Genomic DNA, 20,327 nt, shown 5'->3' with positions numbered 1-20,327 from the left:
GGGCAAGTCGGTGTGAATTCATTATACCTATTTTTAAGGCACCAAAAAACAACACATAGCACACGAGATAGGACAATGGGACAGAGAATCCTCACAACTACTTTATTTTTACAGAAGACACATTACCCTCTCTTGTGTGCTGTGTGTTTTTTAGCACCTTAAAAACAAGTATAATAAATTGACACTAACTTGCCCAGCAAGAAGTTCTTAGGCCATATTTCTAATACAGTAGGCCCTTCTATGTTTGTGCAATCTCCACGTTTCATTGATGAATAGATTTAACTTACCATCGTCAACACCTGTCGCGCAAGGAGCATCGCTTTCTGCATCAAGAATGGATTGGTTCCCACCAAAGTAAGCGCCCTCTTTCGCCCGGTGCTACCATCTTGGGGACATGTGAAACAAATGAGCAGAATTCTCAGGTCGGAGCTATGATGCCACATTCGTCTGCTTAACGATCTTTGCACCGCTTGCTTGGCACAATATCCTGCCTGGCTTGCTGGAAGGAACATTCATTCTGTCAAGAGATTGGCCTCCCAGATGACCGAACAGCTCTGGATGTGCATGCTGAACTTTCTGCTCAATGAAACAAAAAAAAAAAAGACAAAAAAAAAACAAGGCGAAAGTTTGGAGTGGGTTAGTGATTGTGAGGGATATTCATCTGCCAGATAAGGTGACGTCTGTTCTTCAGAAAGGACCCAAGTGACTGCCGCCAACTGTCGAATTTCTAGGAAGGCCAATGCAGAAGAGCAAGAAATGTGCCTTCTTGAGGAAGTTGACTGCCTTCTGAAATGTGGTTACCCAAAGCCTACACAGCATCTGGAAATGTCAGCTGGAGGCTCTGTCTCATTCTTTAGCAATACATTTGCCGACCGATAAATTGGACACCGATAGTTCGGACATACTCAATAATTCGGACTGCTTTGCGGCATCGTAATGTGTAATGACGACTGATATTTCGAACAGCCGCCAGCTCCACGTTCGATCGTCGTCCGGACTCTCTTCGTGGCTGTAGCATACGCCAACTCTCCCACTCTTATCTGTTCTGGCAACATCAACAAGACAAAATGTATGGCCTCAGAGACGTGAGACATAAATAAAAAGGGCCTCTTCGAATTTCGGAGTTCTGGCAGCCTGCTGGCAGCCAGATGGCGGCCAGCTAGTTCCGGTTCTGACAGGAAGTCACGTGGGCTGGGATCCCAAGACAGCCCGAACCTGCCCGAAGTTTGCAAAATCGAACACCGTTACAGCTGGCCCAATGTAAACGTGCTGCCAGCATGGCAGCGCCCGGCGAGGCCGGCTCGCGCTCAGCATAGTCGGCCCATTTATGCGTTGCCAGCTTGAAAATATATAGTTGCATTCAGGAATACGATCACTTTTGCGCGACTCGGCGCAGGATGCGTACTGGGCCAACCTCGCCTTGCGCAGCGCAACACATGGCCTCCGACGCGGCAGATGACAACACACGAAATCGTGATTGTATACTCGAAAGCGATAGCTGGAGGATCCCTGCTCGCAGCGATCACGTCGCCCACCGGCGACATTCATGAGTTGGCGTTGTGTCATCACGAGACATAAAAAATCAGGTTATCGGGTACGTCTCATACGCATAAAATTTCGCGCCGACCTGCTTGGGCTTCGATTTCAGAAAGTTTGTTGTGGCTGATGGTGCTTCTCATTTTGATCCTAAGGAGCTGGAGATGCGGCTGGTGCATGAAAATGCATGCCGCCTGTGACCAGCGAAACGTTTCACACGAAAAACAACATTGGTCGCAATCATGAGAGCAATAAGCCAATGTATGTGTGTCTAGGCCAGCGGTGGCGTAGAGGTAGAACACCCGCCTCGCGTGCAAGAGGTCCGTGGTTCGAATCCCGGTGCAGCGCAATATTCCACCGGATTAAAAAAAAAATCAGCATGTTGAAAAAATTGCATAAACAGGCCTGGAGTGTGGCCTGATCCCGGTGACCAGAACCGGTAACGCACTCCCTCACCAGAGCAGGATTGGCCACCCTGGTGCAGTACTTGGCCACAACCTCCTATATGAACACGACAATCAAACCCCGGCCCTCAGTCCCCAGCAGCTGCAAAGCAACTGACCACAGCGGCGGTCAGACCTGCGACGCCACAGAGGGTGCTAAGAATCCCTGGCTCCGGACAGGCCACCATTGGAATCTGAACCTGGCAACATTCAACGCTAGAATGTTATCTAGTGAGGCGAGTCTAGCAGTGCTATTGGAGGAATTAGAGGGCAGTAAATGGGATACAATAGGGCTAAGTGAAGTTAGGAGGCCGAAAGAAGCATATACAGTGCTCAAAAGCGGTCACGTCCTGTGCTACCGGGGCTTAGCGGAGAGACGAGAACTAGCGGTCGGATTCCTGATTAATAAGAACATAGCTGGTAACATAGAGGAATTCTATAGCATTAACGAGAGGGTGGCAGGTCTTGTTATTAAATTTAATAAGAGGTACAAAATGAAGGCTGTACAGGTCTACGCCCCTACATCCAGTCATGATGGCCAGGAAATCGAAAGCTTCTATGAAGACGCGGAATAGGCGATGTGTAAAGTCGAAACAAAATACACCATACTGATGGGCGACTTCGATGCCAAGGTAGGCAAGGAGCAGGCTGGAGACAAGGCACTGGGGGAATATGGCATAGGCACTAGGAATAGCAGGGGAGAGTTAGTAGAGTTTGCAGAACAGAATAATATGCGGATAATGAATACCTTCTTCCACAAGCGGGATAGCCGAAAGTGGACGTGGAGGAGCCCGAACGGCGAGACTAGAAATGAAATAGACCTCATACTCTGCGCTAACCCTGGCATCATACAATATGTGGACGTGCTCGGCAAGGTGCGCTTCATTGACCATAGGATGGTAAGAACTCGAATTAGCCTAGACCTGAGGAGGGAACGGAAGAAACTGGCACATAAGAAGCCGATCAATGAGTTAGCGGTAAGAGGGAAAATAGAGGAATTCCAGATCAAGCTACAGAATAGGTATTCGGCTTTAACTCAGGAAGAGGATCTTAGTGTTGAAGCAATGAACGACAATCTTGTGGGCATCGTTAAGGAGTGTGCAATAGAAGTCGGTGGTAACTCCATTAGACAGGATACCAGTAAGCTATCGCAGGAGACGAAAGATCTCATCAAGAAACGCCAATATATGAAAGCCTCTAACCCTACAGCTAGAATAGAACTGGCAGAACTTTCGAAGTTAATCAACAAGCGTAAGACAGCTGACATACGGAAGTATAATATGGATAGAATTGAACATGCTCTTAGGGACGGAGGACGCCTAAAAGCAGTGAAGAAGAAACTAGGAATTGGCAAGAATCAGATGTATGCGTTAAGAGACAAAGCCGGCAATATCATTACTAATATGGATGAGACAGTTCAAGTGGCTGAGGAGTTCTATAGAGATTTATACAGTACCAGTGGAACCCACGATGATAATGGAAGACAGAGTAGTCTAGAGGAATTCGACATCCCACAGGTAAGGCCGGAAGAAGTAAAGAAAGCCTTGGGAGCTATGCAAAGGGGGAAGGCAGCTTGGGAGGATCTGGTTACAGCAGATTTGTTGAAGGATGGCGGGCAGATTGTTCTAGAAAAACGGGCCACCCTGTATACGTAATCCCTCATGACTTCGAGCGTACCGGAATCTTGGAAGAATGCTAACATAATCCTAATCCATAAGAAAGGGGACGCCAAAGACTTCAAAAATTATAGACCGATCAGCTTACTGTCCGTTGCCTACAAAGTATTTACTAAGGTAATTGCAAATAGAAACAGGAACCAGGCAGGATTCCGTAAAGGCTACTCAACAATAGACCATATTTACGCTATCAATCAGGTGATAGAAAGATGTGCGGAATATAACGAACCTTTCTATATAGCTTTCATTGATTATGAGAAAGCGTTTGATTCAGTCGAAACCTCAGCAGTCATGGAGGCATTGCGAAATCAGAGTGTAGACGAGCCGTATGTAAAAATACTGAAAAATATCTATAGCGGCTCCACAGCCACCGTAGTCCTCCATAAAGAAAGCAACAAAATCCCAATAAAGAAAGGCGTCAGGCAGGGAGATACGATCTCTCCGATGCTATTCACAGCGTGTTTACAGGAGGTATTCAGAGACCTGGATTGGGAAGAATTGGGGATAAGAGTTAATGGAGAATACCTTAGTAACTTGCGATTCGCTGATGATATTGCCTTGCTTAGTAACTCAGGGGACCAACTGCAATGCATGCTCACTGACCTGGAGAGGCAAAGCCGAAGGGTGTGTCAAAAAATTAATCTGTAGAAAACTAAAGTAATGTTTAACAGTCTCGGAAGGGAACAGCAGTTTACAATAGGTAGTGAGGCACTGGAAGTAGTACTATTAGGACAGGTAGTGACTGCGGATCCGGATCATGAGACTGAAATAATCAGAAGAATAAGAATGGGCTGGGGTGCGTTTGGCAGGCATTCTCAGATCATGAACAGCAGGTTGCCATTATCGCTCAAGAGAAAAGTTTATAACAGCTGTGTCTTACCAGTACTCACGTACGGGGCAGAAACCTGGAGGCTTACAAAAAGGGTTCTACTGAGGACGACGCTACGAGCTATGGAAAGAAGAATGATAGGTGTAACGTTAAAGAATAAGAAAAGAGCAGATTGGGTGAGGGAACAAACGCGAGTTAATGATATCTTAGTTGAAATCAAGAAAAAGAAATGGGCATGGGCCGGACACGTAATGAGGAGGGAAGATAACCGATGGTCATTAAGAGTTACAGAATGGATTCCAAGGGAAGGGAAGCGTAGCAGAGGGCGGCAGAAAGTTAGGTGGGCGGATGAGATTAAGAAGTTTGCAGGGACAACATGGCCACAATTAGTATATGACCGGGGTAGTTGGAGAAGTATGGGAGAGGCCTTTGCCCTGCAGTGGGCGTAACCAGGCTGATGATGATGATGATGTGTGTCTAATGTACCGAGTGCAATCAGTGCATTCTTAGATCAACGGCCTGCAGTTCAAACACACATCGGTTCGGACCTAAGCATACGGCGGAGAGAGGGAGCGAACACGGGCTAACTGCAAAGCCTTTGCTAACTGCTGAGAAAGGAGAGATATACATACGCGAGATATGTGAAAAGGAAGGCCACCAGAGAAAGACGAACACAAAATGTACCGCAATGTGTGAATCAGCGTCCACAACTTGCGTGGAACACGATGCAGATAACATGCATGCATGAGAGCGCGGCGCGCTGTTCACCGCCGCGAAGGAGCAATCAGGGGACAGACACACAAAAGCTTCAAACGGTTCACCACTGCTCGTATCAGACCGCTTCGCAATGCAGCACGGAGCGTTAGCCCCTAAAAAGATAACGCTAGAAGTAAGGAAATCCGAAGATGACCGTAGAAAGTTGGCTGAGTGAGGTAAATTTAAGTCCTGAAACGCCTGCGGTGCAATCTGTGAAGTCCCCGCAAAGATGGCAGCAAGTGCCCATCGCCCCTTTTAGTCATCGGCTAGCCAGAGAACTTCCAGAGAGCAGCCAGACCAAAATTGTCCCGGCAGGTTCTGGCAGTCCGCGGGTAGCCAGAACCGTCCAGCCAGAGCAAAACGAACGCCTGGCGGAAGTGCGTCGCGTGGTGGGCGGACCAACCCGAGAAAAACGAAGACGCTCTGGCTGGCTCTGGCAGCCCGCGGGTAGCCAGAAGTGGAAAATCGAAGAAGCCCACAGCCTTAAAGATTGCACGCTAGAATGGTAATCCCTGAGGCCTTACCTTGGTCACAGCACTACACCTCAGAGATTTAACTGCACATGCCGACCTTGCAGGATTTGCCTGACTCTCAATAGGTTGCATCAACATTGCAATCATCACATCCTATTCCGGCCATAGAGTTTAATACAATATACTAGAGGGAATTTTGGCGATGCAGCCACTGACCCACCATTGGAATGATGGAAAGTACATGGATTTGTATGATCTTTGTGCTTGTGGATTCAAACGTTCTTGTGGCTTTGCATATTATGCTTTATATGCCTTCATTGTCATAAATTTCAGAGCAATCTATACTCTTGTAAGTGCAGAAGACGCTGCAAACAAGCACAATCACTACTAATTGCAAAGATTAAGCTTGTTGAGGTGGCCAAATCGAAACACGCCATGCGTCTCAAGGCAGTAGCATGCCCATCATAAATTCATAAGGGCGTTTCACATCACTTCTAGATGCATGCGTCCCTGTCTTAATGGCTTCAATATCAGGCTTCTGTGCTAGAGGTCCTGTGTTCGAATCCTGCCGTCAGACAATTTTAATAATGCTTATTTAATTATTTATTACACAGTAAATTGTTGGGAAGTGCAGCGGTGGTGTAGAGGTAGAGCATCCGCCTCGCGTGCAAGAGGACCGCGGTTTGAATCCCTGTGCCGTGCAATTTACCACTGGAATAAAAAAAAAAATCCGCGTGTTGATAAAATTGCACAAAGAGGCCTGGAGGGCGGCCTGATCCCGATGACCAGAACCGGTAACACACTCCCTCACCAGAGCAGGATTGGCCACCCTGGTACAGTACTTGACCACAACCTCCTATATGAATACGACAATCAAACCCCGGCCCTCAGTCCCCAGCAGCTGCGAAGTAACTGACCATGGCGGCGGTCAGACCTGCGACGCAGCAGAGGGTGCTAAGAATTCCTGGTTCTGGACAGGCTGCCATTGTAATCTGAACCTGGCAAAATTTAACACTAGAACGTTATCTAGTGAGATGAGTCTAGCAGTGCTATTGAAGGAATTAGAGGGCAGTAAATGGGATATAATAGGGCTCACTGAAGTTAGGAGGACAAAAGAAGCATATACAGTGCTAAAAAGCGGGCACGTCCTGTGCTACCGGGGCTTAGCGGAGAGATGAGAACTAGGAGTCGGATTCCTGATTAATAAGGATATAGCTGGTAACATACAGCAATTCTATAGCATTAGCGAGAGTGTGGCAAGTCTTGTTGTGAAACTTAATAAGAGGTACAAATTGAAGGTCGTACAGGGCTACGCCCCTACATCCAGTCATGATGACCAGGAAGTCGAAAGCTTCTATGAAGACGTGGAATCGGCGATGGATAAAGTCAAAACAAAATACACTGTACCGATGGGCGACTTCAATGCCACGGTAGGCAAGAAGCAGGCTGGAGACAAGTCAGTGGGGAAATATGGCATAGGCTCTAGGAATAGCAGGGGAGAGTTATTAGTAGAGTTTGCAGAACAGAATAATATGCAGATAATGAATACCTTCTTCCGCAAACGGGATAGCCAAAGTGGACGTGGAGGAGCCCGAATGGCGAGACTAGAAATAAAATTGACTTTCTACTCTGCGCTAACCCTGGCATCACACAAGATCCAGCACAACTTCCTTGTTTTTCAATACAGTTGATAAAGTAGACGGTGGTATTTAATGAAGGAAAAATTAGACATCAACCCAATCGTAGCAATCGCTACAAAAGAAACCCATACGGGTTCCTCAAAAGGAAAGCCTCGCAGCTGAAGAAAAATTCGTCCTGTCCGGGACTCGAACCCGTGACCACCGCCTTTTTGGGGCAGCCGCTCTACCATCTGAGCTAACCAGGCGGCTAGCAGATGGTAGGGTGAAGTCGAATTTATCGACAACTCAAAGCAAAGGCAAGAGTTTGACATAATAGTTGTGCAGAAACCCGCAAGGTGGAGGGAAGTAATTAATGAAGGGAAAATGAGACCTCCACCCAATCGTAGCAATTGCTACAAAGACGGTGGTATGTCGCATTCTTTTGCGATGCCAGTTTTCAGCTGGCCGCCTTTTTCGACTTCTTTTAACAGCAGAACTTTCTTCTCCAATGTCGGGCATTTTCACCTGGAGACTGACGGAGCCATTTATGACTGTAGACCACAATAGCAGACGCGAGGCATGCCTAGCGAAGCACTCTGAATGACACACCATCACAGGGGCCTTCGGCAAGCACCGAAACGCCGTCGTCGCCAATCACTGGGAACATTAGATGAGCAAAGGGAAGCCCGAAAGACTGGGAAAAAATTAGCGACAATCTGAGTGCATCAACGTAACAACACATTTGGAATGTTGTGAAGCTTTTAAATTCAGAAGCATAGGCACGACACCAGATAATGAGATAATGCCAGAGTCAAGGCGATATGATGGGCGATCGATGCATGTGCCATCCTGAACATTAGAAAAAATGCTCAGAAAATACCCATTGAAATGCATGCTTTGTTTGTCTGTAATGAGGGCGCTGCCATGCATTATTCGATCAATGCCTTCTTTTTTTTTTTTTTCGGCACAAGTGTGAGCAAAGATTTTCAGGAGCTGTTTGAATAGAGTTCAGGAGGGTATGCTGAAAGCAGTTTCGTTTATCGCTGCTGACAGACTGGTTCAGGAGTGACAGATTTGATTGGATAACACTGTTAGAGGCATCTCGCCATCTTGAATGCTTGAGTTTCCTTTTTTGGGCGTAAGATATCACGTGTTATCCAAGGTTCTTTTTTCGCTGTCTTTTTTGTTTTATATAGTACAAAATTGTCGATGCAGTACAGGTGTAATTGTTTAAACCTAAGCAGTCTGTCCTGCGAGAACTGCTAAGACTTGGGTAAAGGTATTCTAAAACACTTTCCGTCATTTCCATGGAAAAAATTCTTGACAAGAACCGTTTCTACAAGAGCACTACTACACACTTCTAAGGGACATAAACACTTCACTGTGTAGCGGTCAGAACGTTCACCTGATGCAGAAGTGTCAACAGAGCAGTTTACAAAATAAGATCAAGTATTGAGAATGAGCTACTTTGAACACGTGTAGGTTGCTTGAAAATTTGCTACAGGTTTTTGCACAACTTTATGTCAAGTATACACTGAAAATGTGTGCCATTATCACGAGAGGCAAAATGATTGTCCCAATCTACATCTGGCCGATTAAAGTCACCAACAAGTAAGAATTTTTTCTTGAGCAAAATTCAACATATGCTCATTTTGAATTTAAGCTTATCTGTGAAATCACACACAATTTGTCAGTATAATAGGTCACTATCGATCTGAACTTCCGATTGCATCTTGTGTTCCACAAGGAAGTGTTCTGGGACCCTTGCTTTTTAGGTATACATTAATGATATTTCTAACATGGTCCCTGACTGTCCAAATAAGACTATTTGCTGACGATTGTGTCATATTTAAAGAAATTACTAATATAGATGATAAGTTGCTCTTGAATTCATTCCTCAGCAATATTAATCAATGGTGTAAACAATGCTATATGAAGCTTAACACTGACAAAACCGTGTACGTCAATATCACCAGAAAGAAAAGTTATTTTGTGTATCCATATCTGCAGTCATGTCACCCACTAGCAGAATATTATTACCTCGATATTGAAGCAGCACACTAAAAATGCACACACAAAAAGGACATAGAGATTTAAGAGCGCCGCTTTAACACCATGGCTCACCACCATCAGCATCTATTAAGTAAATACCTTGGTGAGACGATAGCTAAGAGACTCAGTTGCAATAAACATGTCTCTAACACATGTGCATCAGCATTCTGAAAGCTACGCTTCCTCAGGTATAAACTCCGGCAACTCCCAGCTGGCCTCATTAGACCTACTCTCGAACACGGGCGTGTCCTTTGGCACACTAAAAAAAATATTGATGCTCTGGAAATGAGTCAACGTACCATCCGCTTCATCTTTTCCAAAAACCGTACGACCGATTCCCCAACTTCTCCTATGCAGCAACACAACATCCCGAAACTTGAGTTACCTGTCGTAAGATCCTAAGATTAAAGTTTCTTTTTTTGCCTCAAAAATGAACACCTCACCTTCAACCCCGGTCCGTGCATAAAATCTCCAACATCGCGACTAACCAGACATTGTCGTGCCGAATCCCTATTCAGAGCACGAGCTAACACATTTAGGCTTTCCTTTTTCCTTCGCTCAAGTGCAGGCTGAAACGCATTGCCCCTATGTATGCTGCATAGCAGTGATTCATTTCACCAAAACATCATAATATGCAGTCTCGGTGCTATGCTTATAACATGTGTTGTCACGATTGAACGGAACTCAGGTTTGACATTGTATTTCTTTTGTGTGTGTGTGTGTGTCTGCACTGCTGTACTGCTGAGTTACACTGGTGCTTGGTGTAACAATTCTCAGATGCCCCTCGTGCCATGGGCCTGCAGTATTGTAAAATGTAAATTATTGCCATCCCACTTTTCTCGGTAATGCACAGACTGGTGCAGCTAAGCATGGCCTCCAGAATGCGACAGTGTGATCGCTGTTGTGCACGCACGCCTAGCTGTGCACAAGCTGCACCAGATGGAGAGAGAGCAAGCGTGAGCCTGCATGTGGTGGTGCGAAACACCGGCCATGCATCCACTGCTCGCTCTCACTGCAACGCATGGATGCGGCCAAGGAAGGGAGCATGAATGAGCACGACACAGGGAAACCCATATGGGTTTCTCAGGAACTACCATTAAGTTACATATATGAACGTGTCCACTAAATGTGGCCCAGAAGAAAATTACCCAGGGCTTCCTGTGAACGGCACTCTGTTGATAGGCTTTTGTTAATTAGTAGAGTTTTTTTCATTGTGAATGAGCAACTAATATTTAAATTTCATGAGCTTACATTTATTATCTTACTTATTCAATAAGGTACCAATACAAAGGTTGTGGAATACATCGAGAAATGACCGATAACGGTATATATGCCGTAAAATTCCAAGCAGGGATCCCACCCGTGCAAGTGCCCCCTCCCAACTTCACTGCTAATTTCAAGTTTTCACACCGTTCCAGGAAAGTGCACCTCCCCCCCCCCTCCACTCCGCGCCCTCCTCACGCACCACACCCAGGCAACAATGGCCTATCCCATCCAGTTCACGAAAAGTTCCTGTGACCTTTTTTAATCTTTTGTTTTTTAAAGGCACATCTCCGTTAGCGACACGGCAACTCGCTGCATGCCGTTTGCAGTTCATGGACCACTGGCCGACAGCAGCCTTGCTGGCAAAAGGCCAGACCTGCCTGTCACACAGCACAGAGGAGCTTCCTGCGCCACAGCGACGTGGGCACTTGGCGCCAGATCACGGCTACGCTCTGGCACCCCGGCAGCCTCAGCAGTGCTGATCGCTCGCCACCGATAACATACCTAGGCCTTTTCCTGCTCGGTTTGAATCTGTAGCAAACGATGCTTCAGAACGAACCGCCAACGCTCTCAAGCATCAACATTTTGTTACCGTTGTTGCCGCTTTACCCTCTCCCCACAATAATTTCACACAAAGAAGAAAACATGCCAATATTGGTGGCACCGCCACCTGCGATGCGAGCATGGCCAAGCCGCGGTTCGCTGTCTGCCGTCGGTAGCCATGCATTGCAGCTGAGCTTGACTTGTATCATAACTCTTGTTAGTGCTAAATGTTTGATCGTGGACTTTAAGCGGAATATGCAAACTTTTTTGTGATCGACCCTGAGGAGTCTTCTGATGATTTTGAGAGTGATGAACGGCACTAACAAATGTTTGGCTTAATAAGGTTCATGTTAAATAAAATTTGAAATCCATGCCCACTGCATTTTCTTTCTTGTGGAGAAATTTTGTCGTCAGCATCCTGAATTTTGATGTCATTTCGGGATAGCCCCCCCCACACTTTGTTGGTAAATTTGACTTGCTTGAAGGGGGCGCTTGCTCAGAATTTTAATGCGATAGTGCTAAGGAGCTTGTGTCACAGAAAATCTGGTTATGGCATTGGATGTCGTTTTGGCAAGAATATTTTCGAACGAAACATCCCCAGATCCTCCATGTGACGCAAGGAGTTTACTGAACTAACTGAATTTCTCAGCTAAAATACGTGGAAAATTCACAAACTGTGTCTTACACACAACCTACAGACATTATAGCTCTCGAATTGTAACTTGTTTATATGAGACAACACAATTCTGTGATGCGAAAACTCAGAGAAACCCCTTTTGCAGCGTTTCTACAATTCACAGTTTGGCCTCCACACATCATAGTCACTGTCACCTGGCTTTGGCCCCAATGTGCACCCATGACAGTAGTTGGAGAGGACTACGAAGGCCAGTACCAAGCCCCTGTAAAATTCAATTACAGCCCCTACACTAATGTGGCTACTGTGACCCCGGGATATCCAGGTGCCATCATGAATGACTGTGATGTTCTTTGAGAATGTCAAATCCATTTCGGTATAGACTCTTTTCACAGCTGCAACAGCATCAGTGCACATGTTTGTTACAGATTTGCTTGCAGCAGGCCTGCATTTAGCTTTCAGGTGCCCCTGAAATGTCTTCTGATGCAGCCCCCTGTACGAAACGTTCATCACAGACCAAAGGACTGTAAGGGCAGTGGCACCCTTCCCTATGCTCTTGATTGCTTGCATGGACCTTAGGTTCACTTTAAAGGGCCGGCTTCCTTCTTCTCTTGGTGAAGACCACTGTGTTTCAGAAGCACCGCATGCTGAGCAATGTAAAACCATTTTCACGGCAAGGCCAAGCCTGGTTTCCGGCATTACCGCTATCCTCGGATGGAAGCACTGATGACAGTGTCTTGCCAAAAAGTGCATTCACTGTGGCAACTTGCACAAGCAAAAACTCACTTGAGTCCGTCGCCACCGAGCATGCTCCTCCAGCCGTCAACCCTGCCTTCCGTTCGGTTGTTGGCTCAGAGCCAAGTGACGCACGGACAGTGACGGCGGTCATTTCCAACTGCTCCGGCTCAAGATGCGATTGTATGGTGCGACCGTTGCTGGTGCACTGTTCGCCTTCACGGTCAGCAGACGCATGCGCTTGGACTGCACTTTCATCGTTCATCTCGATGACGGCGGTGGTGCAATCGGGGTACGTTACGGAGCATTCACAGGTCGTCGCAGGCACGGAAGCATCCAAAAAGGCCATTATCAGTTCAGTATCATCACCAATGGAACTCAAGGCAGTAACAGCCCGGCAATGCATTGGCAGTCTCTCTTGCAAGCTCGTGCATGGACACATTTATGCTAGAACTACTTATCCTTCGGATGTTAGGTGGCTTGTGCTTGCGGCTGCTAAAGCGGTGCTTGGTCCCGAATTTCGTCGTTCCCGTCTGCTCAGTCATGCTCGAAAGCTCAAAATAAAACTCAAATCCGAATAAAGCGATGAAGCAGCAGCGTACCTCGAATATCCAACGCGTAAACAAAGGGGCAGTGGCTAGCGCGCGAAGAAACGGGAGAAGCAGACGCCGCAGCGGCTCGCTTCCAGACCCAGCCAATGGGGAGGCTCGTAGAACACACGTGACGAAGCAAGCCAATAGGTGGCCGCGACAAGCAGTTCCACGACCTTCAGACCTTTAATTTTTTTATGCTTGCTCTTCTCTCTATCAGGAAACGAGAGAGGTGTCGAAAGGCGAAGAGGCACACTTTTCAACGGTACCAGCATGGCCGCGCTACGTACTGCTGTTCCGGAGCTAGGGACGCCTCGAAAACCACAACTTTTCCGCCGATTCTCGTAAAATTTTCGCCGTATTGCCTTTGTATATTCTTATTTGTGCTACTTAGCTGTCGTTCTCAGCGAAAATACTTGGAGAAACTATTGAAAAGGCGTCAAAGATTCGAAATCTTTAACTTTCTAAAAAAAGATTTTTGGTTCGTTTTCCTCGAGTTGATCCCCGCATCCCCCCCTTAAGTATGCATCATCCCGATCAGACGAGCTACCGTCAAACTACAGACTTCAGCGTGTGCATGCGTACAATGAAGAAAGGAACATGTGCATTTGGACCCTGTCGTGTTCTGCCCAGACAGCGCATGCGCGAGGCTCGGTGCAAATGCCGACTGGCCTACCCAGCCGGCAGCACGTTTATTTCAATAGTTGCAAAGCAAATTACACAGGCCGATGGCAACAACACAACATTCCTTCCACCTTTAACAAACGAAGAAAAACAAAATCAAACAAACAAAAACACAAGAAACAGAACATGCACCATAATGTGCATGCACAAAGTTCAGATTGATTACTGGGGCACACATTGCATAACTGGTTTCCGCATGCACGAGCTGCGGCGAAGAGGAGTCTGAAGGGGAACCACTGGCTTCAGGGCGTCAGGGGAGACCTCTGGCTTCGGGGGGGTCCTTCAGGGCACAACTACTGGGATCACTGGAGACACATGCGCCATTCAATTCACTAGATGAAACACCCGTAGTTGCGGTGGTACTGGTGGCCCATGCTGGGGCGTCGTCCGTGGCAGCACCCGCGGCAGCACCCACAGTTTCCAAAGGCACAACCGGAGCGGCTCCGCGCTTGGAACATCCGGACGGTTCGTTCGGGGTCCCCCAAGATATTCTGACAGCTCGGGCTGCCACGATACCGCCCGCACATGATCGTGGTGCCTTGCCCACTGGCGGCCATCTGGCAGTCTTAGCACCGCCGCAAAACCTTTGTTCACTTCCACCATTGCCCGGCACCCAGGCAGGACCTGGACGAAAATTGCGAGCAAAAACAGTCGTTCCTGGTGGAGTGGGTACGGCTCCTGCCAATCTTCTGTTTACCCAGAGACTGAGAGATCTGTTGGGACATCACTGTGGTCCATAAATCAGGCCATAGTAAATCCAGCAACGTTTTCAATTTCCGCCCATGAGAAGCTCAGCAGAGCTACACCCGGTCACTTCACGAGGTGTTGTCCGGTATGCAAGCGAAATTCTGGCTATCTGCACGTGCAAATAATCCCCTGATTACGCTTTCTTTAGCTTCTGCTTAATGGTCAGTACCGCACGCTCCGCTGCTCTACCAGAGGCTGGGTGGTACGGTGGTACAAGAATTTGTAGAATGCTGTTTCTATGCAATAAGATCTTGTATTCTTCACTCGCAAACCCTGGGCAATTGTCGGATACGACTACATCAGGGAGTTCATGCCCAGCGAACATTTTTCGCAGGCAGCCAATGGTATGCAACCGACGGTTGGATACGAGGAATACTTCTATCCACTTCGAGTATGCGTCGACTGCTATGAATAAGTAAGCATTCTTCAATGGTCCGGCATAGTCTACATGAATTTGGGACCATGGCCTCTCATGGAACGGTCATGGCTTGGTCGGTGCCCGTCTCAGTGATCGCTGATTTTCTTGGCAGGTGCGGCACGTTTGTACCACTGCTGTGACGTCATCTTCCACGGCTGGCCACCAGACATGGCTATGGACCACTGCATTCATTTTCACAATTCCTGGATGCCCTTCATGTAGCAGTCGTAGCGTGTTGGCCTACAAGGACGCGGGCACAACCACCCTGCTTCCTAGCAGAACGCAGCCACTCTGGACACTCATTTCATGAAGGCGAGTGGCATACTCTTTCCACTGTTTCCCAGAGAATCCCCTTACCAGCCCATAGCGCTTCACGAGGACAGCCACGGGGCTTTGCTCGTAGCAGCTGCAATAGCTTGCACTGACAATGCTCTGGGGTAACACCCTTGGAGCATAAAGATCTCCGGTGGTTTCTTGGCTTCGAACTCAGCTGAAGCCGGCTCAGTGCATCGGTATGCGGAATGTGGCCACCAGGTCTGTACTTCAACACCAAATCATAGCCCGACAGGAAGAGTGCCCAGAGGAGTACTCGAGGTGAGCAAGACTCTGGAATCGGCTTGTACTTGCATGGATTAAGGAATTTCTCTCTAACCGTAGTCAGTATCCCGGCCACGGCGGCTGCACTTCGATGGGGGCCAAATGCGAAAGCACTCGCGGGTTTAGATTTAGGTGCACGCTAAAGAACCCCAGGTGGTCGAAATTTCTGGAGTCCTCCACTATGGCGTGCCTCATAATAAGAAAGTGGTTTTGGCACGCAAAAACCCATAATTCTAAATGTGACGGCTAATGACTTCTCTTCACCTAATTCTGCCGTAACATCTGGATTCCTGCAAGGGTCCGTTATGGGCCCTCTGCTCTTCTTGATTTATATTAATGACCTTCCTACCTGCCTTTCTTCCTCAACTGTCCGACTGTTTGCAGATGACTGCATAGTTTACCAGAAATTTACTAACCATGCCGATTATCTCGACCTGCAACGTGATCTAGATAAGGTATTTGAATGGTGCAGTCAATGGCTCAGACACTTAATACAACTAAATGTAAAAGTATGAAAGTTTCTCGCCACAGCACTAATATTGTATTTACTTGCATAACGATGGCACTTTTATGTCAAAAAAGAAATTGACACAAATTCAGGGGTGCGATTATTACACGGGTTGAATTTTCCGCAAAAATAAAAATTTTTTGCATCCGCATTTGCTGTGAGATGACAACAGGTCAACAAATAGACGGCTGCCGCTGTATGTAGTGCGGGATACCAAAACAAAAATGGCTGCCGGCGGAGCAAGCCGAACGCGCCGAACGCGATTCTTTTTCTTCTCGCGAGTACATTACGCGCATTGAAACAGTTTCTTCCGTATCAGTAATAAGTAATATTGTTAATATTGGCAAGTTTGCGACAATAACGTAGCTATGTCCATTTTGAGGGGACAGAAACAGAGATGGGCGCACTTAGCTGCCAGTGACATAGGAACACATGGCGGGCATGCTGCGGAAACTGCGGCATTTGTCTTCACTACTATCCTAATACGGCAGGTTGCCGCTAAGGGTAGGCCGAATATCTTAGCTGTGTTACAAGCGTCGGCGTATGAATGGGGTACACTTCTAACATATCAGTATAGACGTGGCTGCTATCGTTTCCGCTCGCGATTTGTTGCGTGCTCACGAGTGAGTGCAGACAAGAATCGAAAGGTGCCTTTTTTGTTGCTGCTGACCACAACCATTATAAAGCCTACACATAATAAAGACAAGTTTGGTTGTATTTTTTTTTTTTTTTTTAATGGAAGTGCGGAAAGTGATGAAAGGAATGAAATGGGGCATCTGCTTACGAATGTTCGGTGCGTGCAGACCGCTGGTATGTCTTCAAGAGTCGTTCGTGTAGCATTTGAGAGCAATCAACAAATTGTAAGCACGATCATCATTAGCTAGATTTGGCACACAACATATCGCTGCGACAAGCTCAGGGTGCGATCATTAAACGGGAAAGAAAAAAAATTCAATTTTGACGACAAAATACCGGGGTGCGATCAACACGCGGGTGCGATCATTACACGGGTGCGATAATAACGCACGAGCGACCATTACGTGAGTAAATACGGTAGAACCCTTTTCGTAAGCCTCCAGGTTTCAGCCCCGTAGGCGAGTACTGGTAAGACACAGCTGTTATACAGTTTTCTCTTGAGGGATAATGGCAGCCTGCTGTTCATGATCTGAGAATTCCTGCCAAATGCACCCCAGCCCGTTCTTATTCTTCTGATTATTTCAGTCTCATGATCGGGACCCGCGGTCACTACCTGCCCTAAGTATATGTATTCCCTTACCACTTCCAGTGCCTCGTTACGGTGCCTCGCTATTGTAAACTGCTGTTCTCTTCCGAGACTGTTAAACATTACTTTAGTTTTCTGCAGATTAGTTTTCACACCCACCCTTCTGCTTTGCCTCCCCAGGTCAGTGAGCATGCATTGTAATTGGTCCCCTGAGTAACTAAGCAAGGCAATATCATCAGCGATTCGCAAGTTAATAAGATATTCTCCATTAACTCTTATCCCCAATTCTTTCCAATCCAGGTCTTTGAATACCTCCTGTAAACACACTGTGAGTAGCATTGGAGAGATCGCATCTCCCTGCCTGACGCCTTTCTTTATTGGGATTTTGTTGCTTTCTTTATGGAGGACTACAGTGGCTGTGGAGCCGCTATAGATATCTTTCAGTATTTTTACATACGGCTCATCTACACCCTGATTCCGTAATGCCTACATGACTCATGACTGCCGAGGTTTTGACTGAATCAAACGCTTTCTCGTAATCAATGAAAGCTATATATAAGGGTTCGTTATATTCCGCACATTTCTCTATCACCTGATTAATAGTGTGAATATGGTCTATTGTTGAGTAGCCTTTACGAATCCTGCCTGGTCCTTTGGTTGACAGAAGTCTAAGGTGTTCCTGATTCTATTTGTGATTACCTTAGTAAATACTTTGTAGGCAACGGACAGTAAGCTGATCGGTCTATAATTTTTCTAGTTTTTGGCGTCCCCTTTCTTGTGTATTAAGATTACGTTGGCGTTCTTCGAAGATCCCAGTATGCTCGAAGTCATGAGGCATTGCGTGGTGGCCAGTTTCTCTAGAACAATCTGCCCACCAACCTTCAACAAATCTGCTGTTACCTAATCCTCCCCAGCTGCCTCCCCCCTTTGCATAGCTCCCAAAGCTTTCTTTACTTTTTCCGGCGTTACTTGTGGGATGTCAAATTCCTCTGGACTATTCCCTCTTCCATTATCGTCGTGGGTGCCACTGGTACTGTATAAATCTCTATAGAACTCCTCAGCCACTTGAACTATCTTATCCATATTAGTAATGGTATTGCCGGCTTTGTCTCTTAACGTATACATGTGATTCTTGCCTATTCGTAGTTTCTGCTCCACTGCTTTCAGGCTTCCTGCGTTGCTAAGAGCATGCTCAATTCTATTCATATTATACTTCCTTATGTCGGCTGTCTTACGCTTGTTGATTAACTTGGAAAAGTTTGCCAGTTCTATTTAGCTGTAGGGTTAGAGGCTTTCATACATTGACGTTTCTTAATCAGATCTTTCGTCTCCTGCGATAGCTTACTGGTATCCTGTCTAACGGAGTTACCACCGACTTCTATTGCACACTCCTTAATGATGCCCACAAGATTGTCGTTCATTGCTTCAACACTAAGGTCCTCTTCCTGAGTTAAAGCCGAATACCTGTTCTGTAGCTTGATCTGGAATTCCTCTATTTTCCCTCTTACCGCTAACTCATTGATCGGCTTCTTATGTGCCAGTTTCTTCCGTTCCCTCCTCAGGTCTAGGCTAATTCAAGTTCTTACCATCCTATGGTCACTGCAGCGCACCTTGCTGAGCACGTCCACATTTTGTATGATGCCAGGGTTAGCGCAGAGTATGAAGTCTATTTCATTTCTAGTCTCGCCATTCGGGTTCCTCCACGTCCACTTTTGGCTATCCCGCTTACGGAAAAAGGGTATTCATTATCCGCAAATTATTCCGTTCAGCAAATTTTACTAATAACTCTCCCCTGCTATTCCTAGTGCCTATGCCATATTCCCCCACTGCCTTGTCTCCAGCCTGCTCCTTGCCTACCTTGGCATTCAAGTCGCCCATCAGTATAGTGTATTTTGTTTTCACTCTACCCATCGCCGATGCCACGTCTTCATAGAAGCTTTCGACTTCCTGGTCATCATGACTGGCTGTAGGGGCGTAGACCTGTACGACCTTCAATTTGTACCTCTTATTAAGTTTCACAACAAGACCTGCCACCCTCTCGTTAATGCTATAGAATTCCTCTATGTTACCAGCTATATTCTTATTAATCAGGAATCCGACTCCTAGGTTTCGTCTCTCCGCTAAGCCCCTGTAGCGCAGGACGTGCCCGCTTTTTAGCACTGTATATGCTTCTTTCGTCCTCCTAACTTCACTGAGCCCTATTGTATCCCATTTACTGCCCTCTAATTCCTCCAATAGCACTGCTAGACTCGCCTCACTAGATAACATTCTAGCGTTAAAGGTTGCCAGGTTCAGATTCCAATGGCGACCTGTCCGGAACCAGGAATTCTTAGCACCCTCTGCTGCGTCGCAGGTCTGACCGCCGCCGTGGTCAGTTGCTTCGCAGCTGCTGGGGACTGAGGGCCGGGGTTTGATTGTTGTATTCATATAGGAGGTTGTGGTCAAGTACTGTAGCAGGGTGGCCAATCCTGCTCTGGTGAAGGAGTGCGTTACCGGTTCTGGTCACTGGGATCAGGCCGCACTCCAGGCCTATTTATGCAATTTTATCAACACGCGTATTTATTTTTTTAATCCGGTAAGAAATTGCGCGGCACCCGGGTTCAAGCCACGGTCCTCTTGCACATGAGGTGGATGCTCTACCTCTACGCCATCACATGTGAGTAAACATTATTGCAAGACTAACCAGGGCTTTTCACGGAGAGCTTACTCGAGGAAAGCTAAACAGTCAGGTTTCAGGCCAAGTAGCAGTACAGTTAAACCCGGCTATATCGAACTCGCAAAAAAATGCCTATCAGTTCGATATAGAGCATAATTCGATATAAGCATGCTAAATAATTGGATGTCATAAAAGCATATCCCATTTATAAAATCACTTTATTGGCAAAACTAGCTTAGTTTTGCATAAATTAGTCCTGCATTTTCTTCTGCTTGGGCAATTTCGCTGCCTGCGACGCACGCACTTCCCCACGTTGTCCAAGGAGTCGGAGCAGCTGAGGCCGCAA

At 46.7% G+C, this 20,327-nt stretch overlaps 1 protein-coding gene across 6 annotated transcripts in view; it reads right to left on the bottom strand.

The window, feature by feature from the left end:
• The window catches only part of Bap60 (Brahma-associated protein 60), a 163,794-nt gene that overhangs the window by 50,315 nt on the left and 93,152 nt on the right, over positions 1–20,327 (bottom strand). The gene's annotated exons all lie outside the window — the stretch shown is intronic.

The sequence above is a fragment of the Dermacentor andersoni genome, chromosome 2 (genome assembly GCF_023375885.2).
Source record: "Dermacentor andersoni chromosome 2, qqDerAnde1_hic_scaffold, whole genome shotgun sequence".
Lineage (NCBI taxonomy): Eukaryota > Metazoa > Arthropoda > Arachnida > Ixodida > Ixodidae > Dermacentor > Dermacentor andersoni.
This window is presented reverse-complemented; position numbering and strand designations above follow the sequence as displayed.